Genomic DNA, 27,688 nt, shown 5'->3' on the forward strand with positions numbered 1-27,688 from the left:
CGTAAAGCTTTGTGTCGTGCAGCACACGAATGGGCCTTCGCCTCCGAAAACTCATATCGATGGTGTTTTGTTAAATGGTTCCCACGCTGACACTTGGTCGCCCTGCATTGAAATCTGCAGCAATTTGCGGAAGGGTTGCACTTCCGTCACGTTGAACGATTCTCTTCAGTCGTCGTTGGCCCCGTTGTTGCAGGATTTTTTCCGGCCGCAGCGATGTTGGAAATTTGTTGTTTTACCAGATTCCTAATATTCACGGTACACTCGTGAAACTGTCGTACGGGAAAATCCCCACTTCGTCTCTATCTCGGAGATCCTTTGTCCACTCTCTCGTGCGCCGACTGTAACACCACGTTCAATCTCACTTATATCTTACTAACCTGCCATTGTAGCAGCAGTAACCGATCTAACAACTGCGCCAGACTCTTACTGTCTTACATAGGCGGTGCTGACCGCAGCGCCGTATTCTGTCTGTTTACATATTTGAACACATATGCCTATACCAGTTTCTTTGGCGCTTCAGTGTAGGAATTTATTACCAGAATCACTGACTTTCGTTGATTAGTAGCTTACCTGCTGGCCGTCTTTTGATTAATCCATTTATTCCTAGGCGACAAAATACCTGTCGTAGGAGGAGTCCGATGTCGCTACGGTACAGTCCAGGGACACAAGTTCAGCAGTGAGTGACCTATTAGGGAAAAATGACAGTTAGTACATCACCGAAATAACATTCCGTGTTTCCATACCCTGCATCGCAATACAGAAGCTCCGACCTAAACTCACTGTTGAGTCCAGAGGTGCCGAATTACACGCAGTCGCTGGTCGCAGTGGTTGTAGGTGGTACTGCATCGATCGTGTATCGCTGAACAGATCGAGATGCAGCAACGGTGACCTCACAAGCGGCAGAGAGAAGATATGCTCAGTAGCCAAGCCTATGAAGCAGCTGGGATGTCATTGTGCTTGGAACACGTGACGAGCACTGCCCCTTTGTGTTGAGTATTGTATTCAACACGACCCCGTCCAGCTGTGTCCGACTCCCCTCTAACATGACCGCGGGCTGCGGTGTTCGCTGATGAACCGTGAAACACGAACACGTCTCCCCCTGCCCAGTCTGCTTTTGCGCAGAGGGGAATCCCGGGGACCACCCCCTACGTCACGTGTTTCGATTACGCCACTGCGTCGCACCTTTGCTCATTTACTTATTCATGTTTTGCTGTGCCGTCCTCATCTTGATTAACACCGATTTTGTTCTTGTGGATGTACAGTGTTCCTCGTCCCTGAGAACATCAGTCAGTTTTCCAACTACTTGCTTTTCGGTGAGTGGTCTCGTTTTATCCTAAAGTATTTACATCCTATAGGAACGTAATTTTCAGTATGAACTAAAATGAGATTATATTGAAAATGTTTAGCATTCTTTCATTTGACAGACTTTCAGTACAAGCCATCACTCAGCATAATGGATTGAAACGACATTTACACTCCTGGAAATGGAAAAAAGAACACATTGACACCGGTGTGTCAGACCAACCATACTTGCTCCGGACACTGCGAGAGGGCTGTACAAGCAATGATCACACGCACGGCACAGCGGACACACCAGGAACCGCGGTGTTGGCCGTCGAATGGCGCTAGCTGCGCAACATTTGTGCACCGCCGCCGTCAGTGTCAGCCAGTTTGCCGTGGCATACGGAGCTCCATCGCAGTCTTTAACACTGGTAGCATGCCGCGACAGCGTGGACGTGAACCGTATGTGCAGTTGACGGACTTTGAGCGAGGGCGTATAGTGGGCATGCGGGAGGCCGGGTGGACGTACCGCCGAATTGCTCAACACGTGGGGCGTGAGGTCTCCACAGTACATCGATGTTGTCGCCAGTGGTCGGCGGAAGGTGCACGTGCCCGTCGACCTGGGACCGGACCGCAGCGACGCACGGATGCACGCCAAGACCGTAGGATCCTACGCAGTGCCGTAGGGGACCGCACCGCCACTTCCCAGCAAATTAGGGACACTGTTGCTCCTGGGGTATCGGCGAGGACCATTCGCAACCGTCTTCATGAAGCTGGGCTACGGTCCCGCACACCGTTAGGCCGTCTTCCGCTCACGCCCCAACATCGTGCAGCCCGCCTCCAGTGGTGTCGCGACAGGCGTGAATGGAGGGACGAATGGAGACGTGTCGTCTTCAGCGATGAGAGTCGCTTCTGCCTTGGTGCCAATGATGGTCGTATGCGTGTTTGGCGCGGTGCAGGTGAGCGCCACAATCAGGACTGCATACGACCGAGGCACACAGGGCCAACACCCGGCATCATGGTGTGGGGAGCGATCTCCTACACTGGCCGTACACCACTGGTGATCGTCGAGGGGACACTGAATAGTGCACGGTACATCCAAACCGTCATCGAACCCATCGTTCTACCATTCCTAGACCGGCAAGGGAACTTGCTGTTCCAACAGGACAATGCACGTCCGCATGTATCCCGTGCCACCCAACGTGCTCTAGAAGGTGTAAGTCAACTACCCTGGCCAGCAAGATCTCCGTATCTGTCCCCCATTGAGCATGTTTGGGACTGGATGAAGCGTCGTCTCACGCGGTCTGCACGTCCAGCACGAACGCTGGTCCAACTGAGGCACCAGGTGGAAATGGCATGCCAAGCCGTTCCACAGGACTACATCCAGCATCTCTACGATCGTCTCCGTGGGAGAAAGGTGGATATACACTGTACTAGTGCCGACATTGTGCATGCTCTGTTGCCTGTGTCTATGTGCCTGTGGTTCTGTCAGTGTGATCATGTGATGTATCTGACCCCAGGAATGTGTCAATAAAGTTTCCCCTTCCTGGGACAATGATTTCACGGTGTTCTTATTTCAATTTCCAGGAGTGTATAAACATGTGAATGTTATAACTGGTAGATGCCTCTGTTAAGTCTAGAATATAGCGCTAGAATTGCGGCTGTTTCTTGTAGAAGCTCGCCACTGGAAAGTTTTGCATCCGAATGCTCTTAGCAGACATACAGACATGCAACGCGAGCCTGTGGAGTATCAACAGTCCAGCAAAAGTGCGCATGTGTTCACGCTGCGCAAGCAATAAGGCGAACTGTATCGAAGAACACTCACAAAATTCGCTTCCGTGACCGCGGGCGTTAACTAATATATTAATGGAAGTCAACCAAGAGGTTCCCGAGGTGACGGAAGAATCTGTCATTGACAGAACTTCATCTGTTTGGCGTAGAGGTGGTACGCACAGTATTTCGTTTACAGACTGTGAGGCTCTATTAAATCTCTACCCCCTCTTGAGAGCGATTATTTTCAGGCTACGTGCAGAGCAGACCCCGCTAAATCCTTTCCTCTGCCGCGGGACTGCTACGGTCGCAGGTTCGAATCCTGCCGCGGGCATGGATGTGTGTGATGTCCTTAGGTTAGTTAGGTTTAAGTAGTTCTAAGTTCTAGGGGACTGATGACCTAAGATGTTAAGTCCCATAGTGCTCATAGCCATTTGGACCATTTGAACCATCCTTTCCTCTGATTACATACGCATCCATAACAGCTTCGCATTTATTCCCGAAATTGTAAGAACAAAGGCAGAATTGAAGACAATATATTAGAATTGCTTTGCACTGCCCTAGTAGTATTACCTATTCTGATGAAGGTCACTTCAGCAGTCGCCAAAACGTTTTACAACACGACGCGGTCCGCAACACGGGAAAGTGCTTACTACCAATTTAGTAATTGACTCTCGGAGGTCAAAACATGACTGGCTAGGTTTATGTAAACTACTTTACGTATGTCACACCAACTAAGGACGAATGGAACGATAGGCAGAGCTCAAAGTCGTGTTTGGTGTCCACCGCAGCTCGGGATGTGAAGAGATCCCGTCGTTAGCAGTGCGACTATCACCAGGTACGCATGCGACAGCATCCACTAGCTAATATATTTCAAAACGTCCCGCACAAAAACGGAACTATTCTGGGGATCAGACTTCTGGTTCTGTTGGTGACAGGAAGGTAGGATGAAGTGTTTTGGATAGTCCTTGAGCTAGGTACGATTCGTTTACCTAACAGAAGCGTCATCTTCCTGTCATTACCGTGTAGTACAGGATCGAAGTATGAATATTACACACTTCCTCACACTAAGGCAACTAGGGCATATCGGTTGGTTCATTGTGCGTTTGATATAATGTGCGGTGGGCCTTAAGGTATTATGGAAGCACCATTAGGTCATGGGCGGATCATCAGAAAACCGCCAAAAAAACGTTTTTTACCATTTTTCTACCAAATCGAACCGAGGATTCTAGGACGGGTATGTACAGCAAATGGCTGAAATTTTTAGCGGTTCAAATCAACCTTACGTGAACATGTAAAATACGCAATTAAAATTCGGTATGAGACGAAATCTAAATAATAAATAACAGCAGCAAATTGGTCAAATTTTAAAGTTATATTCTATACGTATTTATCGATAGGCGTAAGTGTCATCTTCTCGCGTTTAAAAAATTTTTATCCGTTTTCAAGTAACACCTCGAAAACCATGTACCACAACAGAGCCGCAGATTTGAATACGGCCATCACAGAAAATGAATGTAATTTTTACGATATGCTCCTAAGACAGTGATCTCGATAAGTCTTGAAAATTTTCTCAAGGCCTTTACCCGTTTCCGAGATACAGTAGTTCGAAATTACAGTAGCTATACTTCTAAAATGCGCACGTAAAATATGGTGTAAGGCGAAAATGTAGTTCATAAAATGACGTAGCACGGAAAAATATGCTGTAAAGTGTCTCCATTATCAACAGAAGGGTTTTGTGACCCCCATATTGTAGTAGCGAAGCACAAGCCAAATTTTTGTGCTCGTAAAATCGGGTGGGAGGCGTAAATTAGTTTTGCTTTATTTTAATTTCACGTAACTAAAGTATCAAAATATTACTGAACAATGAAGTCCTTTTCATGTGAGTGACATGATCCACTGTGGCAGGAAAAAGAAGAGAACCAGCGGATAAATGTCCTAATTTGAGCAAAAAAAAAAAAAGGTGAATATGCTCCCGTTGAAAAAAGAGTCCCAGTGAAAACTCGAGTACGAGCTGCCTCAGTCTACCTTTAAAAACCATCCCAATAATTTTGGCATGCCACCATATTCTTGCTTTTCGTGTTTAGAGAGAAGGAGACAGTGACAGTGAGAAAGAGACGGAAAAGTACCAAATACAGGAAGATGGCAGAAAATGGTTGTGGAGAGCGAAGGAGACATGGCAGTGTGAGAGAAAGGGGCTACATGGTCAGTGGAAAATAGAATACAATAACAGAACAGTTGTAGGGAAAGAATGAAAGAGACAGTGCAGAGTGAGAGTAATAAAAGGACCGAGGAATTGGGTCAGAGCTACTGATAATGAGAGATAGAGTCTGTGACAATGACAACGAGTGAGAAGAGATAGCAAGAGTGGGAGACAGTGGAAGGACACAGTAGTAGTAGGACAGAAGACACTGTGGCTGTTAGACTGGGGACAGTGACAGTTAGAGTGACACAAAGAGACAGTGACAGCGAGTTGGACTAAATCAGTGAGTGACAGTGGGCAAGTGGGAGAGTATGGGTATGAACGACTTATGGCGATGGACTAGTGAGTGTGAGCGAGCTACAGTTAGGAGAGTTTGTGAGAGATAGAACTGTTGAAAAAGCCATCACAGCAAATGAATGTAGTTTTTACGATACGTATGTTCAAAAGAGAGCGAATATGTTTGGATGCCAAAATTGAGAGAAAATTTTTAAGTATCGTACCAGAATATTTCGTTGAAAGATGTTTTACAACATTGTTGTTGTGGTCTTCAGTCCTGAGACTGGTTTGATGCAGCTCTCCATGCTACTCTATCCTGTGCAAGCTTCTTCATCTCCCAGTATCTACTGCAACCTACATCCTTCTGAATCTGCTTAGTGTATTCATCTCTTGGTCTCCCTCTACGATTTTTACCCTCCACACTGCCCTCCAATGCTAAATTTGTGATCCCTTGATGCCTCAGAACATGTCCTACCAACCGATCCCTTCTTCTAGTCAAGTTGTGCCACAAACTTCTCTTCTCCCCAATCCTATTCAATACCTCCTCATTAGTTACGTGATCTACCCACCTTATCTTCAGCATTCTTCTGTAGCACCACATTTCGAAAGCTTCTATTCTCTTCTTGTCCAAACTAGTTATCGTCCATGTTTCACTTCCATACATGGCTACACTCCATACAAATACTTTCAGAAACGACTTCCTGACACTTAAATCTATATTCGATGTTAACAAATTCCTCTTCTTGAGAAACGCTTTCCTTGCCATTGTCAGTCTACATTTTATATCCTCTCTACTTCGACCATCATCGGTTATTTTACTCCCTAAATAGCAAAACTCCTTTACTACTTTAAGTGTCTCATTTCCTAATCTAATTCTCTCAGCATCACCCGACTTACTTTGACTACATTCCATTATCCTCGTTTTGCTTTTGCTGATGTTCATCTTATATCCTCCTTTCAAGACACTGTCCATTCCGTTCAACTGCTCTTCCAAGTCCTTTGCTGTCTCTGACAGAATTACAATGTCATCGGCGAACCTCAAAGTTTTTACCTCTTCTCCATGAATTTTAATACCTACTCCGAATTTTTCTTTTGTTTCTTTCACTGCTTGCTCAATATACAGATTGAATAACATTGGGGAGAGGCTACAACCCTGTCTTACTCCTTTCCCAACCACTGCTTCCCTTTCATGCCCCTCGACTCTTATAACTGCCATCTGGTTTCTGTACAAACTGTAAATAGCCTTTCGCTCCCTGTATTTTACCCCTGCCACCTTCAGAATTTGAAAGAGAGTATTCCAGTTAAGATTGTCAAAAGCTTTCTCTAAGTCTACAAATGCTAGAAACGTAGGTTTGCCTTTTCTTAATCTTCCTTCTAAGATAAGTCGTAAGGTCAGTATTTCCTCACGTGTTCCAACATTTCTACAACATTTTTACAACATTCTGGCCATTTATCAAGTGTAGAGAATGCACAAAATAGAAAAAAAAATGAAGTTAAGCAAGCCATAAGCTTGACTCTGTATAAAAATAAACAAACACACTTTCGAGATCACTAGTCTTTTAACACTGTGTCTGGGACATGAACTCCCAGAACTAAATTAAAAGTTCTCACGGAAGTTTTAGGAAGGTTTGTATTGATCGTTAGGCAAACAGCAGAACTGTGAAATACTCTCTTCCGATATTCCCAGTTGGGTGTACCTTTGGCCTATTACCAGCTGAAGACTCGCTCAGTCCAAATGGGTCAATACTCGAACTGTCCATTGTATTCGGAGAATGTAAAAATACACGAAAATATGTACAAGAATGCACGAACGGAAGGAACAATTCGTATGTCCTGGACGCTACTCGGTTGCACACATATAAAAAAGTATTCAGACTCGTCCAATTTGACTGTAACTTACTGTTTCTGAAAAAAGTTAAAATAGTTGGAATTCCTCTGGTTCCGATTAAGCCATCTGTGGAATTTCCCTTGATTTTATAGCAAATGTCGAATATGAGTCACCCTTCCAGATATTCGACATTGGGCCCCCTTCTCCATACGACCAGTTCACATCATGGATGACTGAAACGTACTGGGCATTACAATAGAGGATGACCGCTACATAAAGAGAAATAAAAGAAATAAGAACGGCTTTGAGTACTTGATAACAAATCCAGAAAATTTATAAACGTTATACTGAACACATACTTACAGACACATTTACAATCACTAGGCCTTTACAGTTGTGTCTGGGAACCCCTATTTCCGCTGCTATTTGGTTGAACAATGGAATGAAAGGAGTTATAGGGCGGGTGACGTCATCGTTTGTATAATGTGGACGCTAAAATCAAAGAACCCTTCCAGATATTGTGAACTGCTGTTAACAGTCGTTACCGAACAGTATTACACTACGGCGACAAAAGTCAGGGTTACCACCTGACATCGAGTGGGACCTCCTTTTGCCCTAAGCAATGCGGCAACTCATCGTGGCATGGACGGAACAAGTCGTTGGAAGTCGACTGCAGAAAAACGGACCCATGCTGTCTCTTTAGCCGTCCATAATTGCCTAAGTGTTGCTGGTGCAGGATTTTGTACACGAACTGACCTCTCGATTAGGTTCCCTAAATGTTCGATGGGATTCAAAATGGTTCTGAGCACTATGGGACTTAACATCTGAGGTCATCAGTCCCATAAAACTTAGAAATACTTAAACCTAACTAACCTAAGGACATCACACACATCCATGCCAGAGGCAGGATTCGAACGTGCGACCGTAGCGGTCGCGCGGTTCCGAACTGAAGCGCCTAGAACCGCTCGGCCACACCAGCCAGCCGATGAGATTCATGTCGGGCAATATGAGTGACCGAATCATTCGCTCGAACTGTTTAGAATGTTCTTCAAACCAATCGTGAACAATTGTGGCCTGGTGACATGACCCATTGTCATACATAAAAATTCCATCGCTATATAAGAACATGTGCATTAATGGCTGGAAATAACCATGTCCAGTCAATGTTCGGTTTAGTCCATTCAGTGTAAACACAGCCCAAACCATTATGCATCCACGACAATCTTGCACACTGCCTTGTTGACGACTTGCGTCCATGGCTTCGTGAGGTCAGCGCCCCACTTGAAGGAGTGTGAAATCTTATGGGACTTAACTGCTAAGGTCATCAGTCCCTAAGCTTACACACTACTTAACCTAAATTATCCTAAGGACTATCACACACACCCATGCCCTAGGGAGGATTCGAACCTCCGCTGGGACCAGCCGCACAGTCCATGACTGCAGCGCCTATACCGCTCGGCGAATCCCACGCAGCACGCCCCACTCAAACCCTACCATCAGCTCTTACCTACTCGAATCGCGAATCATATGACCAGGTCACGGTTTTACAGTCGTCTAGGGTCTTATAATTTCCGTCGTGCGGCTACAATCACGTTAGAAACCTTGTCACACGAATCACCTGAGTGCAAATGACAGCGAGGATAATGCACCGCCATTTTATACCTTGTATACGCGGTACTACCCTCATCTGTATATGTGCATCCCGCTATCCCATGTCGCATCACTGTAATATTGAAGTTTCATCGTGTGAGTGTGCCCAGGCTTACACCGGCAGGTGGGCTCATCAGCTACTGTAGGTATGAGGACTTGTCTCGTGACGCAATGGGGGAAATTTTCCATATTGGGGTTTCTTCTGCCATATTACCATTCTTGGAGGAAACGAACTGGGTACTACATTAGAGGATGACCTCTGTATTAACCCTCCGTTGCTCTCGCGGATGACACTCGTCATCCACATGACCTTCCAGCTCAATTTTGTCTGACAGGGCAGTAGTGAGATCGCGCCATTTTAAGTACCTTTCAGTTATCTCTCCGGCTGTTAGCTTCAATCATTGTTGGCTTTCAGTTGCGAAAGATACATTGTTTATGAAACATTATTATAGTCTGGAGGACACTTGTCATCCGCGCGAGCTCTGCTGCCACAATCTGAAACAAAGTAAGTCTGTATTACTACACTCCTGGAAATGGAAAAAAGAACACATTGACACCGGTGTGTCAGACCCACCATACTTGCTCCGGACACTGCGAGAGGGCTGTACAAGCAATGATCACACGCACGGCACAGCGGACACACCAGGAACCGCGGTGTTGGCCGTCGAATGGCGCTAGCTGCGCAGCATTTGTGCACCGCCGCCGTCAGTGTCAGCCAGTTTGCCGTGGCATACGGAGCTCCAGCGCAGTCTTTAACAATGGTAGCATGCCGCGACAGCGTGGACGTGAACCGTATGTGCAGTTGACGGACTTTGAGAGAGGGCGTATAGTGGGCATGCGGGAGGCCGGGTGGACGTACCGCCGAATTGCTCAACACGTGGGGCGTGAGGTCTCCACAGTACATCGATGTTGTCGCCAGTGGTCGGCGGAAGGTGCACGTGCCCGTCGACCTGGGACCGGACCGCAGCGACGCACGGATGCACGCCAAGACCGTAGGATCCTACGCAGTGCCATAGGGGACCGCACCGCCACTTCCCAGCAAATTAGGGACACTGTTGCTCCTGGGGTATCGGCGAGGACCATTCGCAACCGTCTCCATGAAGCTGGGCTACGGTCCCGCACGCCGTTAGGCCGTCTTCCGCTCACGCCCCAACATCGTGCAGCCCGCCTCCAGTGGTGTCGCGACAGGCGTGAATGGGGGGACGAATGGAGACGTGTCGTCTTCAGCGATGAGAGTCGCTTCTGCCTTGGTGCCAATGATGGTCGTATGCGTGTTTGGCGCCGTGCAGGTGAGCGCCACAATCAGGACTGCATACGACCGAGGCACACAGGGCCAACACCCGGCATCATGGTGTGGGGAGCGATCTCCTACACTGGCCGTACAACACTGGTGATCGTCGAGGGGACACTGAATAGTGCACGGTACATCCAAACCGTCATCGAACCCATCGTTCTACCATTCCTAGACCGGCAAGGGAACTTGCTGTTCCAACAGGACAATGCACGTCCGCATGTATCCCTTGCCACCCAACGTGCTCTAGAAGGTGTAAGTCAACTACCCTGGCCAGCAAGATCTCCGGATCTGTCCCCCATTGAGCATGTTTGGGACTGGATGAAGCGTCGTCTCACGCGGTCTGCACGTCCAGCACGAACGCTGGTCCAACTGAGGCGCCAGGTGGAAAGGGCATGGCAAGCCGTTCCACAGGACTACATCCAGCATCTCTACGACCGTCTCCATGGGAGAATAGCAGCCTGCATTGCTGCGAAAGGTGGATATACACTGTACTAGTGCCGACATTGTGCATGCTCTGTTGCCTGTGTCTATGTGCCTGTGGTTCTGTCAGTGTGATCATGTGATGTATCTGACCCCAGGAATGTGTCAATAAAGTTTCCCTTTCCTGGGACAATGAATTCACGGTGTTCTTATTTCAATTTCCAGGAGTGTATATTGCTTTCCTAGATTCAATCGATCTTTCATGTGCATAAGTTTAGACGTATTGAAACTGACTGCAGTTACCTTTTATGTTACCTAGTACTCTCTTTATATTAAAATTGTGCAAGAAGTTTCAAAGGCAAAAAACCTCAGACAGAGTTTAGTAGAGATCCTAATGTACGGTTGGAATGGTTCAATGAGCTGAGTGATGAAGATGCTCACAGTGATGGCGCTCACTCAGAGACTGAGGATTCTGTTCATGAAAGCGGTCATGATTCAGGAACAGAACAAGAAGTGTCAGAAAACGATCAATATGAATCACAGGAAGAAGTAACTCCAGAGGATGAATTTTTTTGGGGAAAGATGGAATAACTAAACGGAGGAAAACTAAATATCCTACCAGTGTTAGAAACAGATCTTGTAATTTTATTGCGCATTTGTCTCGACCAAAAAATCAAGCTCGTTTAAAAAAGACAGAAATTGAAATTCTGAATTTCTTCTTGGATGAAAACAAAATAAGCATTATCGGAACACGCACTAATATATACATCAATTAAGTTCGTGGTAGCTTCTCTAGGGAAAGGGACACTAAAGAAACAGATGCGATAGAGATCAGAACTTTCATTGGTTTGTTATATCTATGTGGATCTTTGAGATGTTTTAGGAAGAGTGTATCGAAATTGTGGGATAACTCAAAGGGAAACGGACTTGAATCATGTTATATACGCATAATTGAAAACCGATTCAGGTTTTTGTTGAGATGTGTGAGGTTTTATAATATCCGCGATAGAGGTGTTCGCAGAGAGATTGACAAGTTGGCTGCTATCAGAGCTATCAGAGAGGTACTTGAACTATTCACGAACAATTGGCAAAAATATTTTTCACCTAGTGAATATCTTACTGTTGACGAACAGTTTTTGGCATTTAGGGGAAACTGCCCATTCAGGCACTATGTTCCTAGCAAAGCAGCAAAGTATGGGTTAAAAGTGTTTGCTCTGGTTGATGTAAAAACAGCTTACACTTTGAATTTAGAACCTACGTCGGTAAGCAACAAGAGGGACCATGGATTAAGTTGAACATATTCTTCGAATAGTCAAACTGTTGAAGATATTCTTCGAATAGTCAAACTCTTTCAAACGTTAGAATATATTATACTGTGTGCAAATATTAAATGTATTATATTTAAAAAAGGACTCCCTCTTCAGGCCACGAGTGGCCTACCGGGACCATCCGACCGCCGTGTCATCCTCACCAGAGGATACGGATAGGAGGGGTTTGGGGTCTGCACACCGCTTTCCCGGTCGCTATAATGGTATTCTTGACCAAAGCCGCTACTATTCGGTCAAGTAGCTTCTCAGTTGGCATCAAGAGGCTGAGTGCATCTCGAAAAATGGCTACAGTGTATGGCGGCCTGGATGGTCACCCATCCAAGTGCCGACCACGCCCGACAGCGGTTAACTTCGGTGACCTCACGAGAAGCGGTGTAACCACCGCTGCAAGGCCGTTGATTCTTATATTTCGATTTAATAAAGAATCATAAAACCAGTCTCAAAGACCGTTCAAAGTATACAAGTAGACCGCTTGCTTTGTGGATGACACCAGTCATCCGCGCGAGTGACCATAACACGAATTTTCGCGCGAGTAACGGAGGGTTAAGAAAAATAAAGAAATATAAACGATTGTGAGGTACTGGGTTACAAATGTCAGAAAAATCATCGAAATTGCACTGTACATACACTTACATACACATTTATAATTGCCAGGCCTTCAGAGTTTTGAGTGGGAACCTCTCTGACTCTCAGTCTTCGTTGGGATTTGGCTCGGAAAAGGAAAAGGGGTAATGTGGCGGGTGTCGCGAACCGTCTGTACCATGGCGTGCATAGTATTAAGTGTTCCTTGCGGATATTGCGAATTGCTCCTCCGTACGTTGAAAGGGTACAGTACCGCTCGACATTGAAGTAGGTACAACATTCTTCGTTATTCTTTTCAGAACAACATTTTTTTGTAATAATAACTCAATTTCACTTTTTACACCGAAGCCGGATACCAGTGTAGGAAAGAAGGACAATTTATTTATTTAACTGATCACATATGCATTCCCACAAAATAAAGCCCTACATCCAATTTGGTGAGATCTGTGAAATGAATGAATGTATGGTCGTCTGCTAACCGCAGATAGTGAATGTGCAATATATGGTCATCTTTGAGAGGGTCCTCTGGTCACCCTTGGTGGAACCAAAGAGATGAAATTTACCTGAGCTTTGAGTGCCTGAAATGTGGCTGACCAATGAGTAGCATGGTCTTCCCCCAGCTCGACGGATGTGCGAGATGACCTGAAGAACGGCCATGTTTCAGCAGTCTGCCACTGGATGTTGTGTTGGTAAGACCTGTTTTAGGTGTGCTCCGTAAACACAAAACAGTGGAGAGGATGGTATGCATGTGGAATACTTAAGAGTAGTTTGGAATAATTATTTGTCTGTTTCAGGAACTTTTGGGGGGAGAATTAAATGACAGGCAGGTAATATTAAGGGGATCGTAGTAATCTTCGGAAGTGATCAACGGTCACAGTGAAACCGCGTGTAGCAATAAGTTGAAATACTTGCGAGTGCTAGTACTAATTTGAAATACTTCCGAGTGCTAATGTTAAGCTGAATTACTGGCGTGTGTACTATAAATTGGAAATATTTAAGAAATGGCGTGTGCAGGACTTGAAATTAGAGACGAGCACTTCCACGTGGTGAGTACTGTGTGAGTCTGAATCTGGGTATGAGACAAAGGATAAAGAGAAGTACTCGTCCATGGTATCAGTTGAGGACTCGCGTGTGTGACGTTGCGTGTACTTTGCGTGTTATGTTTCCGTGTGACGCTGGATTCAAACTCTAATACTCGAAGAAGCAAGGTGAGTCAGCCGTCTATCCAGCAACGCCACTTGGCTTCTACTGCAGAGGAAGACGTGCATATAACCTCCAGAGTTCGTAGGAGGAAGAAAAAGTTACGAAGTGGGGCAGTGTCGTATGAAACTGGGATGAATACTAATTGAAGTGGGAAAGCTGAAAGTGAAGTGATTCTAACGTTGTGACTACTCTTTGTGATGTATTCTACGTTGCCAGTGTGATGTATTTCATGTAATTTAAGTATGTGTGGTTTGCATGGGAGAGTAGCAAGATAGGTTCAGAGGCAGTGGGTTATGCGTGTTCCTTTTTGTACCGCTCGGCCTGGAGGACATTTTCGTGATGATGGGTGTGACAGTCGAAGTGTGAGATATAGCAAAAGATCCACCATCCTATCCATAAAGTGCGCTGTAGCGTTAGATAATTACGAGACCATAAGATAGAGAACCACCAATGTAAAGCCATACCCACTGGGCGGAGTTTCTCATGTGTAATTGTTGTATAAAATGTAATGGTGTGTTTAGGTTATCTTTGAATCATAATAGAATTTATCGGAATAAAATAGATAGTGAAAAGAAAAAGATTGGTGGCCTTGTTCTTCGAATAGTGTGTAGTCACGATATGCAGAATTTATAATGTGTGCGCCATTCATATTCAGTGCGATGACCACATGTTGATCAAAGCCGTTGGGTAAGAAAGAAAATGTGGTATTGCCAGTGCGTAGTGAACAATCAGAGTTGTACAAAATTGTTAAGGCTTTCGTGGCCACTTGTTAACAAACTGCCTATTGGCTTCTGTCTCGGGTTCTTCGGCCGACTTTCATCTAATGATTTTTCTGACGTTTCGCCAGCACGAGTGGCTGGCATTGTCAAAGCTTCACCCTCCATTGCCGGTGGTGAACTGGAGGCGAGCTCGCGGCCGCAGACTATATGTACCTGGCGCGCCAACGTCCGAGGGCTTCTCCGCGGTCATTTCCGGTGTGGTTCTCCTCTTGCTACCTGCGACGGTCGTTCGCTGCAGTACGGGAAGCCAGGATCCGTTCACCTTAAGGATTTCCTCTTTCTTGTTGAAACTGTTCGCGTGTTTTTGTATTTCTACAGCTTCTCTGAACAGGCGCGTGTGATAGTGCTTCTCTACAGACAGAACTTCCGTGTCGGCGAATTTTATTACGTGGTCGGTCTCATTCAGTGCGTGCTCTGCCACGGCCGATTTCTCCACCTGCCCCAACCTGCAATGTCGCTTATGCTCTTTGATCCTTGTGTTAATGGATCGTCCAGTCATTCCGACATAAACACCAGGATCAAAGAGCATAAGCGACATTGCAGGTTGGGGCAGGTGGAGAAATCGGCCGTGGCAGAGCACGCACTGAATGAGACCGACCACGTAATAAAATTCGCCGACACGGAAGTTCTGTCTGTAGAGAAGCACTATCACACGCGCCTGTTCAGAGAAGCTGTAGAAATCCAAAAACACGCGAACAGTTTCAACAAGAAAGAGGAAAGCCTTAAGGTGAACGGATCCTGGCTTCCCGTACTGCAGCGAACGACCGTCGCAGGTAGCAAGAGGAGAAACGCACCGGAAATGACCGCGGAGAAGCCCTCGGACGTTGGCGCGCCAGGTACATATAGCCTGCGGCCGCGAGCTCGGCTCCAGTTCACCACCGGCAATGGAGGGTGAAGCTTTGACGATGCCAGCCACTCGTGCTGGCGAAACGTCAGAAAAATCATTTGATGAACGTCGGCCGAAGAACCCGAGACAGAAGCCAATAGGCAGTTTGTCAATCAGAGTTGTGTAAATTTTTAATAGTCAGATGCGCGTTATCCGTTTCCGGTGCGTAATATTCAAAGAGGAGAATAATTTGTAGCTTAGTTGTGACTACTAGAGCTCATAATCAGTCACTGATGTTACTCGATAAATAAGAATAAATCCACTCGCTTGGCAGATCACTCATCTTGCAGGCCTGACTGCTTGATGTCACAGTATGAGCAAGGCATGTGGGTGCCTCTCAACGTTCCCGACTGCTATCCTGTGTTGGCAGCCGGGCTTGTACCAGCAGGTAGGCTACTACTGTGGGTGTGGGGACTTGCCTGGTGGTGCAGGTCGCAGCGCGGCCGCTCGACATTGACCTTGGCCGGCCTCTTCTCTTCCGGGCTGTGCCCCAGCTGCCGTCAGCCCCGGAGGTGTGGCGCTGTCGCGCGCCGGCTACGGATTTAGCCGGGAGGGCACGGAAGGGGCGTCGCGCTGTCAGCCGCTGATGTATTGCCCGCGCTCTTAATTGGCCAGCCGGCCACGCCGTCCCGCCGTATTCCAGGAAGCGGCAGCGGCAGCGGGACCTGTCGCCTCTGGTTGCAAACACACGTGCGTCTCTGCGCGAGCCGCCTCCCCTCCACAGTCACACGTTCGCGTGGCAAATCGGGAAGATTCGGGCTGCGATATTAATAACCCGGCTCAGATTTAATTATACTGCGCCCCTGGTCTTCTGGGAACTAACAAGCCTCGCGGTACAAGAGCAAGTGTACGTACTGGATGCCTCACGTTACAGCTGATATTTCATGAATAGTTCAACATTACAAAATTCAAAGAAAGTCTTTTACTGTTTTGTTAACAGTCGTACCTTTCTTGTCTCTCGAGAAAATGAAATATATTTAACTGAGTGCATGCATTTTATTTCAGCAGTTCATAGCTCGTCGAACGATTCACACTGCTTACCCCACAAGATTTTGCAAAAATACCGGACAAATACGCTGAATTTAAGACTGTTTCAGCTCTATATTTACAAACAAAGGCACAATGAAACAGTTCCCTTATTTTCTCTTCCTCTTGCCCTTCCTCTTCCTTATTCAACATTACGATCATCTACTAATACCACCACTACTACTTCATGTTCTCCTCCTGTTACTACTACTACTACTACTACGTCACTACCGAGCGAGGTGGCTCACTGGTTAATACACTGGACTCGTATTTAGGAGAACCTCGGTGTTTGGTCCCTTTCTCTAGACCAACCAACCAACCGAATAATAGTCCAGTTTGCTAGTGCTGCGTCACCTCGTTTGTGATCTATTCAAATATATTGAAATAAAATGATGTTAAGGTCTGTACTGCACCCACTTATAGGTTTTAATCCAACACACTATTTTGTCGGCCAGTGTGACCGAGCAGTTCTAGGTGCTACAGTCTGGAACCGCGCGACCGCTACGGTCACAGGTTCGAATCCTGCCTCGGGCATGGATGTGTGTGATGTCCTTTGGTTAGGTAGGTTTAAGTAGTTCTAAGTTCTAGGGGACTGATGAGCTCAGATGTTAAGTCTCATAGTCCTCAGAGCCATTTTCGACACACTTTTTTAATATGGTTAAGTAGTAACGACAGTTGGCATGTTAACACTGAATAACCATACAAGTGCTAGTTTGTAGCCATGTGCTAAATGCAGATGTTGCAGTGTTAAAAATATTAGTGACAACTCATCAGCTTTAAGTTGTTTAATTGGAAACGATTCTTTCAAAAATAAGTCTTATTGTAAACTTTTGTAACTTCTGGCACTAAGAGTCTTATCAATGAGTAGTAAAATGCTTCTTATTGACCTTTAAATGCAATGTTAAGCTGTGTGAAAGTTACGCTTCATGATGACTGTGTCAAAGATTTAATTACCTATCCTAATAACATAATTGGAGACTATAGTTATACAATAGTTGGCTGTAAAGTCATACAAAAATCACTGTCAAAAATTGTTTCTGACCATTCTACATATTTAGAGTTAACACTCCTGAGGGTACTATTCAAATTAAATTATGTAGTTCTAAATTTTCTTACTTCCTGCTACTGAAACTTTCACCCACAACAACGTATCATTTTAAAGTGAAGTTGAAACCCCCGTTCGGACACCCAGATTTAAATTTTCCGTTATCTTCCTAAATCGCCCTAGGCAACTGTTGGGAAAGTAGGTTGATAAGGGATAGGCTAAATTCAAGCCCCGTCCTTCCGTAATCCGAACTTCGGCTGCCTCTCATGACCGCGTTGTCGATAGGATATTAAACTCTAATCTCATTTCCTTTTTCTACTACTACTACTATCATAAACGAAATGGCGCAGCACTAACGAACTGGACTAGTATTCGGTTGGTTGGTTGGTTGGTTTGGGGAAGGGGACCGAACGTGGAGGTTAACGGTGGCACCGGATTGGGGAAGGAACCGTATTGGCATTTGACTGAAGCGAATTAGGAAAAACACGGAAAACCTAAATCGGGATGGCCGGACGCGGGTTTGGATCGTTCAAATGGTTCAAATGGCTCTGAGCACTATGGGACTTAACATCTGTGGTCATCAGTCCCCTAGAACTTAGAACTACTTAAACCTAACTAACCTAAGGACATCACACACATCCATGCCCGAAGCAGGATTCGAACCTGCAACCGTAGCAGTCGCGCGGTTCCGGACTGCGCGCCTAGAAACGCGAGACCACCGCGGCCGGCATTTGGATCGTCATCCTCCCGAATGCGAGTCCAGTATACTAAGCACAGCGCCACCTCACGGTCTAGTAATCGGGAAGAAGGGGGTTTATATTTTCCGTCTGGCCATCCCCATTTAGGTTTTCCGCGATTTCTCTAAGTCGCTATGGCCAAATGTCTGGATGGTTCATGTATTCCTCTGTCCCTATTATCTTGTCACTAAAGGGACGTTGAACCTCAACCTTTCTTCTTCTTTTATGTGGAAACATTAAATTTGTACATTGAGAGATTAGCTCAGCGGACAAAGCAATCATTCTCAAAAGAGCACAATGGTCGCTTTTGAGCGCTGGGTGCGGTATAAAATTCTTACCAGGCGGTCATATGAGCCTCCACCGATGACAAAAGTCATGCCAGTGAAGGGCTGAGTATGTGGATGTCGGTTGTATGGGATCAGTACAATAACGAGGGTCGATTTAGCGACGTGACGGAACAGCAGGAAGGAGCTATCATGATGGCACGTGTCCATCGGCACACCGTGAATTTAATTGTAACAACAGTGGTAACGGAAACATCCTAACCGACGGTGAGCTGTGTGGTGTCACCGCCAGACACCACACTTGCTAGGTGGTAGCCTTTAAATCGGCCGCGGTCCGCTAGTATACGTCGGACCCGCGTGTCGCCACTGTCAGTGATTGCAGACCGAGCGCCGCCACACGGCAGGTCTAGAGGGACGTCCTAGCACTCGCCCCAGTTGTACAGCCGACTTTGATACCAATGGTTCACTGACAAAGTACGCTCTCATTTGCCGAGACGATAGTTAGCATAGCCTTCAGCTACGTCATTTGCTACGACCTAGCAAGACGCCATGATCCTTTGCTACTTATCTTATGATGCCTGTACCGTCAGACCGATGTTCACCAATTATGAATTAAAGTTAAGTATTCTACCAGTTACCTCCTGTTTTGCTAGTCTTATTTCTCTGACCTGTTCCAGACCTCACGCCAGCCTGCGTGAGCTTAAACACGTGCCTTTCGGCTACCGGTCATAGTGGATTGGCTGTCTGGCCAGTGCACTACAAGCTGGTCGAAAAATCACGCCTTTTCGGTGACAAACAGGCTAAAATCCGACAGGAACTGCTGCTGTCAGTGCATCCAGATCCGTCTCAACCAAGTTCCGAGTGAACACTGCGACAGAAATTGCATGCAATAGACATCTGGAGTCGAGCGTCTCTGCAGCCTTTCCTCAAATCGGTACGTAAACGCAAGCCTTCAGTCGGTCAGACAACGTAGAAACAGTAGCGACTGAAAGCTTGTGCTGTACCCTGACAAGTCGAAGTTTTTTATCTCGTTTCTAACGATGCAAGGAGTCGGGAGCGGCGAGAATCCAATTAGACTATCAACAAGAAACGGTTGGAGGTTATAATTCAGCAAAGAGGAGTTTCTGTAATGTATTGGACGTTTATTTAGTACCACGACTTACGTCACTCAGATGAGCGTGATCACGAACCAGCGTATTCGATTCAGCATTCTCGGTGAGCAGGTGTTGGCTCTCTTCTACACGTTCATGGTGAGTATGCTGTGGACAGTCCCATCTTCTAAGACATCAACCACGCTCAAAACTCTGCGCACTTACATTACCGGTCTGACGAGTTCTCAGGGATGTTTTGAACCTAGAATGGTCTTTTCCATCTTCCGAACTTACTCCCATAAAACATATTTCTGACTGTTTAAAACTGACGATACACTGTACAATCAATATCCTCAGAACATGATAGCCATGTGCTATCTAATCATCAATGAGTGATTTCAGTTGGTTACAGATATAGACTGCTGTTATTAATTAAATGAGGCTATTCCCGAGGCAAGAGGTGATGTTACACTGTATTAGCGTGATGTTTGCTGTGAATGACTGCAGTTCTCTCCCAAGTGCACACTGAGAGGTACTTAGGTGAAAAAAGTAAAACACTTCGCGAACAATGTGAAGGAAGTGACCGGACTAGCGTGCCGGTACAGTGGGAAGATACGACCCAGAGCTCTTCTCCGACCTCATAGAAAAGCACTAACTTATCTGCATTATATCCTGAAGACGTGTGGTACGATTTCTTACACTACATGGAACTCAGCTCAAGTAACTGAGTAAAATAAACGAACTACACAATTTTGACTGTCAAGAATTACGAACTCCGGACAACGTGTATTGGCAATATGATTATTTCTGAGCGCCGAAGTTAGGACTGATCTTCTTGAGTGTCCAGTATGGAAAACATATCGTTGGATTTCATCAATTACGAATTCTCTATTGCTTGAAAGCTTTGTATAATCGAGAAAAAAGGAAAATGCAAATATAAAAGTTGAACAATCGCTGTGAATGACTGTCACCTTTTCCCCCCAAACCAGGAAATGAGAAGTCCCTGCTGTTGCTAGTCACACGAGTGGAATATTTTACGAGTAGCGCATTGTTTCGTAAGAAAGCTTGCGAAGTAATATCCCGAAAACTTCACACCATGTACGGCAGTCCAAAACATTTGGAAAATTTGGAGTCAGATAAGCCATCGACACCAAGCACAGCATCGTCGAGCATGCCAACGCGGCGACATTGACTCCGTAGCACAGGAAATATCCAGCGTAAACCATGGTAAATTAAGAGTAATCACTCAATAACAAAAGCAATATAGGACCTTAACTGCACGACGAATCCAACGATGTCTGCAAGACAATCGCCTACAGAGAAAACTGCTGTCCTACGATCAGTAGTTCTGCATACCACTGCGTATAGGCAACTCAAAGTATTGCATGTGTAAGACAGATGATCGGTGCTATATCTCTGACATACGGAGGGGAGGTCAATACTCTGCGATGTCCGATATCAACATCTCCTCCGGAGGCCGATGAGGATCGTACTGTACTAAGTCTCTATCTCATTCACACCCTACTTTTGTGACCCAGCTACCTACTGAATCTCAAGGTCGGACTACATTTTAGATTGCTGTTTCATGGAATATTGACGGGTTTGCTATCGACTGTGGACTATCGAGAAAGTCTCTTGGTGTGTTCCTCAGTGTATGTCGACCAGATGCGGAATGAAATTGTGAACTACAAGTGATTATAGCGTATCCACAGTTTCTGTGCAGTGAAAAGTGCGTCGCACCGTGGCAGGTGTAATAATCGGCAGTCACTGTCCCACATCTTGAAGCGCAACGAAATTATGAAGGTAGTCTTCGCAGATCAGTGTAACTTCCGTCATTAGGAAGATTCGCATTGTAAGTTTGTGCCCTTCCACAAATTGCTGCAGTTTACAGTCGTGGGCCATCAGTAAGTGTCAACGTGCGAACTATTCAACGAAACATAATCGATATGGGCTTTTGGAGCCAAAGACCCACTCGAGTACACTTTACGCGACACAATGCTTTACGCCACGCCTGGGCCCATCAACACTGAAATGGTTCAAATGGCTCTGAGCACTATCGGACTTAACATCTATGGTCATCAGTCCCCTAGAACTTAGAACTACTTAAACCTAACTAACCTAAGGACATCACACAACACCCAGTCATCACGAGGCAGAGAAAATCCCTGACCCCACCGGGAATCCAACCATCAACACTGACATTGGACTGTTGATGACTGGAAACGCTGCTTGTTCGGACGAACCTCATTCAAATTATATCGAGCGGTTGGCCAACTTCATAAATCCATGGACCCTGCATGTCAGCAGGGAGCTGTTCAAGCTGGTGGAGGCTCTGTAATGGTGTGGGGCGTGTGCAGCTGGAGTGATATGCGACCCCTGATACATATAGATACGACTCTGACAGTTGACACGTACGTAAGCATTCTGTCTGTTCACCTGGATCCATTCACGTCCAGTGGGCATTCCGAAGTTCTTGGGCAATTCCAGCAGGACAATACGACCCCGACACGTCCAGAATTGTTACGGAGTGACGCCAGAAACATTCTTAGTTTAAACTCTTCCGCTGGCCACCTAACTCTCCAGATATGAACATTATTGAGCACATCTGTGGTGTCTTGCAACGTGCTGTTTAGAAGAGATGTCCACCCCCTCGTACTCTTAGGGATTTATGGACAGTCTTGCAGGATTCATGGTGTCACTTCCCTCCAGAATTACTTCAGACGTTAGCCGAATCCATGCCACGTCGTGTAGTGACACTTCTGCGTGTTCGCGGAGGCCCTACACGATATTAAGTAGGTGTACGACTTTCTTCGGCTCTTCAGTGTACCAGTTTATTAGTGGAGAACAAGTCAGTACGTCGGTCAAGCACATGCAGATTCAAATATTCGTTGATGGTTAGAGAAATTCTATTAAAGCACAGTGGTACACAAATGTGGTACTGCATCCACGTATGCGACACTGTGTGTGTGTGTGTGTGTGTGTGTGTGTATGTGTGTGCGTGTGTGTGTGGTTTTTAGTGCTGATACTGAAATAGTCTGAGACGAATGTAGGTGCATCGAGTAAACTTGAAAGTGCGTAAAATACATGGTCCTTCGGCACCGACTGACATGAAACCTTCTGGTACACTAAGCAGCTGTGAACGATGTCGTAAGAGCTCCCTTACGAAATGCCGAGCTCACGGGAAATATCCTTGAGGTGCACGCACCGATCCACTTTCACCAAGGCATCCTCACGGGAACTGTCGCCAGTAAGAGACGAACGCCACCTCCCCGAAAGCTGCAATTCCCTGCGGATTTCGATAGGCGTTCGTCCCTGGCTCCGTAGAAGACGAATCTCAGTTAGTTGCTCGTACGCCGTGGACGTGAGAACCACAACTGTCGTCTTCAAAACCTGTTAGGAGGGACGTGCTACCAGCCGGTCCAAGAAACTTCCACCACCGAATATGGATATACTGACTTCGCATTTACAGCCGTAATTTGACTATAAAAGTAATAGCAAAGACTTCCTGATTCGCCCTTGTAGCCAAGGGACTGCACTGAAGCTGCTTTTATATGTTATTTTCCTTAACCTCCACTCTTTAAACAATAGATCTTATTGTGGTGACATCGCATACCGAAGTGAGATACATAAATAATCAAATGTTACAGAGTCGTAGAAGACAAGGTCTATGATTGCAAGTAATTCTCTTTATTACTGCCACCTGCTGTGGACTGGTCTCTAAATTCCTTACGAATATCGCAATAGGTTATGTCTCATTATGAAAATCGCAACTACTTGTCACGCTTCAGTACTTCGGTGTCGCAGTGCGTATAGGAACGCTTGACAAGTAACAAGGACTGAGCGTTGCCACTGCGCGAATTAATCAGGCCGTGTATGCAAATAAGGCTATAGAGCGCGTGCGCTAATCTTGCTCCATCCATCAAGCCGCACTCCGGGCTGTGTTTAACCGCGAGCCCCGGTTAGGAGGAGAACCGAGCTGCCTCGTACGATGCGAGCGGCATAAATCTGCGGAGTGTGCGAGTCAGCACCAGCAGGCAAGAGGGACAAACAAACGCACACACTCGAACGCGAGGGAAACAGAGAGAGAGAGAGAGAGAGAGAGAGAGAGAGAGAAACCAGGGAAAGAGGGAGAGAGAAATGAGCACAGTGAGGCAAACTGCTGCTGTACGGCATACGACGTATACTGGCAACTCCCACGTCAGGAAACCTTCACGGGATTTTGAATGTTGTACACCAATAAACGTAAAGTAACATCAGCCAAATTACTACTTGACTGCGGTACCAGTTTTGTATAACATTTCTAGCTAGTGTCTTACAATACGCTTGTTTCCGTCACAAAATTATAAGTTCGCCAACTCGTGCAGCAAGCAAGTAAATGTCTCTCTTTTTCCTGGTGTTGGCCCTGTTAACGTGGTCTGTGCGTGACGACCAATCACCCGTACCACTCGTATCACAAATCTCTTCTACGAGGGCAGTTCAATAAGTAATGCAACACATTTTTTTTTCTGAAACAGGGGTTGTTTTATTCAGCATTGAAATACACCAGGTTATTCCCCAATCTTTTAGCTACACAACACTATTTTTCAACGTAATATCCATTCAATGCTACGGCCTTACGCCACCTTGAAATGAGGGCCTGTATGCCTGCACGGTACCATTCCACTGGTCGATGTCGGAGCCAACGTCGTACTGCATCAATAACTTCTTCATCATCCGCGTAGTGCCTCCCACGGATTGCGTCCTTCATTGGGCCAAACATATGGAAATCCGACGGTGCGAGGTCGGGGCTGTAGGGTGCATGAGGAAGAACAGTCCACTGAAGTTTTGTGAGCTCCTCTCGAGTGCGAAGACTTGTGTGAGGTCTTGCGTTGTCATGAAGAAGGAGAAGTTCGTTTAGATTTTTGTGCCTACGAACACGCTGAAGTCGTTTCTTCAATTTCTGAAGAGTAGCACAATACACTTCAGAGTTGATCGTTTGACCATGGGGAAGGACATCGAACAGAATAACCCCTTCAGCGTCCCAGAAGACTGTAACCATGACTTTACCGGCTGACGGTATGGCTTTAAACTTTTTCTTGGTAGGGGAGTGGGTGTGGCGCCACTCCATTGATTGCCGTTTTGTTTCAGGTTCGAAGTGATGAACCCATGTTTCATCGCCTGTAACAATCTTTGACAAGAAATTGTCACCCTCAGCCACATGACGAGCAAGCAATTCCGCACAGATGGTTCTCCTTTGCTCTTTATGGTGTTCGGTTAGACAACGAGGGACCCAGCGGGAACAAACCTTTGAATATCCCAACCGGTGAACAATTGTGACAGCACTACCAACAGAGATGTCAAGTTGAGCACTGAGTTGTTTGATGGTGATCCGTCGATCATCTCGAACGAGTGTGTTCGCACGCTCCGCCATTGCAGGAGTCACAGCTGTGCACGGCCGGCCCGCACGCGGGAGATCAGACAGTCTTGCTTGACCTTGCGGCGATAATGACACACGCTTTGCCCAACGACTCACCGTGCTTTTGTCCACTGCCAGATCACCGTAGACATTCTGCAAGCGCCTATGAATATCTGAGATGCCCTGGTTTTCCGCCAAAAGAAACTCGATCACTGCCCGTTGTTTGCAACGCACATCCGTTACAGACGCCATTTTAACAGCTCCGTACAGCGCTGCCACCTGTCGGAAGTCAATGAAACTATACGAGACGAAGCGGGAATGTTTGAAAATATTCCACAAGAAATTTCCGGTTTTTTCAACCAAAATTGGCCGAGAAAAAAAAGTGTTGCATTACTTATTGAACTGCCCTCGTAAATTCTAATTGGATCAGGACATTTTGGATGCCATCCGCCTGTGTAAATGTTGTACTGCGTGTTTCCGTTTGTAGGTTAGTGTGAGTTTAGTTTCGCAACTGGAGAGTGGGAAATCGGCCTTTGGCCTATACGAGCTCTTGAAGCCGTCTAAGAATCACATTCAAAGGAGACGAGACGTCGTGTGGCCAGTGGTGGTAAACATTGTGGGTATTTTTAATCTGGATTTGGTCACACTCTCTGTGACGCAGTCAGTCGATAAACTGTTTAACCAGGCTATACGACTTGCCTGGTAGTACCGAATACTTCGTTAATTTACATCTTTCGTTTCCATTACCTGAATTAAGATTGTTTGTGATATTACGAGGGTTGCCCAGGAAGTAACGCACCGCATTTTTTTCTTCAACAATTTTTATTGAACATAACAAGAATTACACACACGAAAGAACGGTGTTCCATATACACACCCTATTTTTCCACGTAATCTCCATTCAGTTCTATGGCCTTCCTCCATTTCGAAACAAGGGCGTGTATGGGCTGTCGGTACCAATCCTTGTCCTGGTGGCGGAGCCACTGCTTCACTATGTGAATCACCTCCTCATCGTCCTCAAAATGTCTTCTACGAATGGCATCCTTTAATGGTCCAAATAAGTGTCAAGTGCCACAGTCGTGGATGGTCTCCCCGATCGCAGCAAATCGCGGAGCTCCGCCGAACCGCCTTCTGGTGACCTCACCCTCCGTGCCCAGCGACTAACTGTTCTTCTGTCGACAACAGATGCTCTATAGACTTTGCACAAGTATTTGTCAACATTCCCCCTCTGTTGTTTGTCTGCAGCGAGAAATTAACGTACGTCACCTACAGACGCCATTCTGAAACTGTCCTGTAGCTACGCTATCTGTCGGTAGTGACGGAAACCTGGCGCAATCACTCAGTAGACTTGAAATAATACATACGTAAGGTTTCGCATTCGTAGCATTGCTTTAGGCTGAGAAAAAAAAATGGGGTGCATTAGTTTTTGGGCAACCCACGATTACTCTTGTTTGTGATATAATCTAACATGGCCTATGCAAAGCATCACATATTACGTGTAATGGAGCAGACCATCATAAAAGCTATTTTGCAACTGGAAGGAAAGTGCGCTCTTGCCTCTTAATGAATGTTAGCATAGTTTCGCGGTCCTAGGAAACAGAAAACTGAAAATAAATTTTGGCTTCATTCACACGTATCCTCAACTGCAAAATATATTTAGAACGCCTAACATCATACCAATCAGAAAATATAAAAAATGTATACTGTTGTGAGAGGTGTATATTATATAGGATCAAAACTATAATACTGGTTACGAGTTGGTGCGATACAATCGGTTATCGGCCTTGTACACTGAAGCGCAAAAGAAACTGGTACAGGCATGCGTATTCAAATGCAAAGATATGGAAACAGGCAGAATACGGCGCTGCGACTACCAAAATACATCACATAAATGGCCGTAGCTTTTGGTAGCATTGCCTTATAAGCTTAAATTTTGTACACCGAATAGGCACCGTTGACCTCAGTATTTGACATAAATTTCGACTTGGTATCTCTAGCCGTTCTTGAGAAAAAGAAGTCTTAGAAGACGGACAGACAGACGGACAACGAATTGATCCAATAGAGGCTCCGTTTGTACCGACTGAGGTAAGGAACCCCAAAAAAATCGACGTAACAGTACCTTTACTGCACCTCATCGACATCCAAGAAATACGGAATCTTAGTTCTGAGCGTGTTGGAAGTGAAACCTGTGAAGAGATCCCACAGGACTGATGCCGTGGTAGAGATGTTCAACAATAAACTTTCCAGGCATGCTCAGGGACAACCTATGGTCCCATATGGAGAATATTGACGCTGCTCAACCTTATAATGTAATTCCATTTACGCATAGTTCCTCCTGCCTAAAGTCAATGCCTAATATCGTGTACAGCCCCCTCTAGCACGCAGAATTGCGGCAACACGACGTGGCACGGACTCGACGAACGTCTGTAGTAGTGCTGGAGGGAACTGATGCTATGAACTGTGGAGGGCTGTCTATAAATCCGTAACAGTACGAGGGTGTGAAGATCTCTTCTGAACGGCACGTTGCAAGGCATCCATGATATGCTTATTAATGTTCGTGTCTGTGGAGTTTGGTGGCCAGCGGAAGTGTTTAAATTCAGAAGAATGTTC

The sequence above is a fragment of the Schistocerca cancellata genome, chromosome 5 (genome assembly GCF_023864275.1).
Source record: "Schistocerca cancellata isolate TAMUIC-IGC-003103 chromosome 5, iqSchCanc2.1, whole genome shotgun sequence".
NCBI classification, from domain to species: domain Eukaryota; kingdom Metazoa; phylum Arthropoda; class Insecta; order Orthoptera; family Acrididae; genus Schistocerca; species Schistocerca cancellata.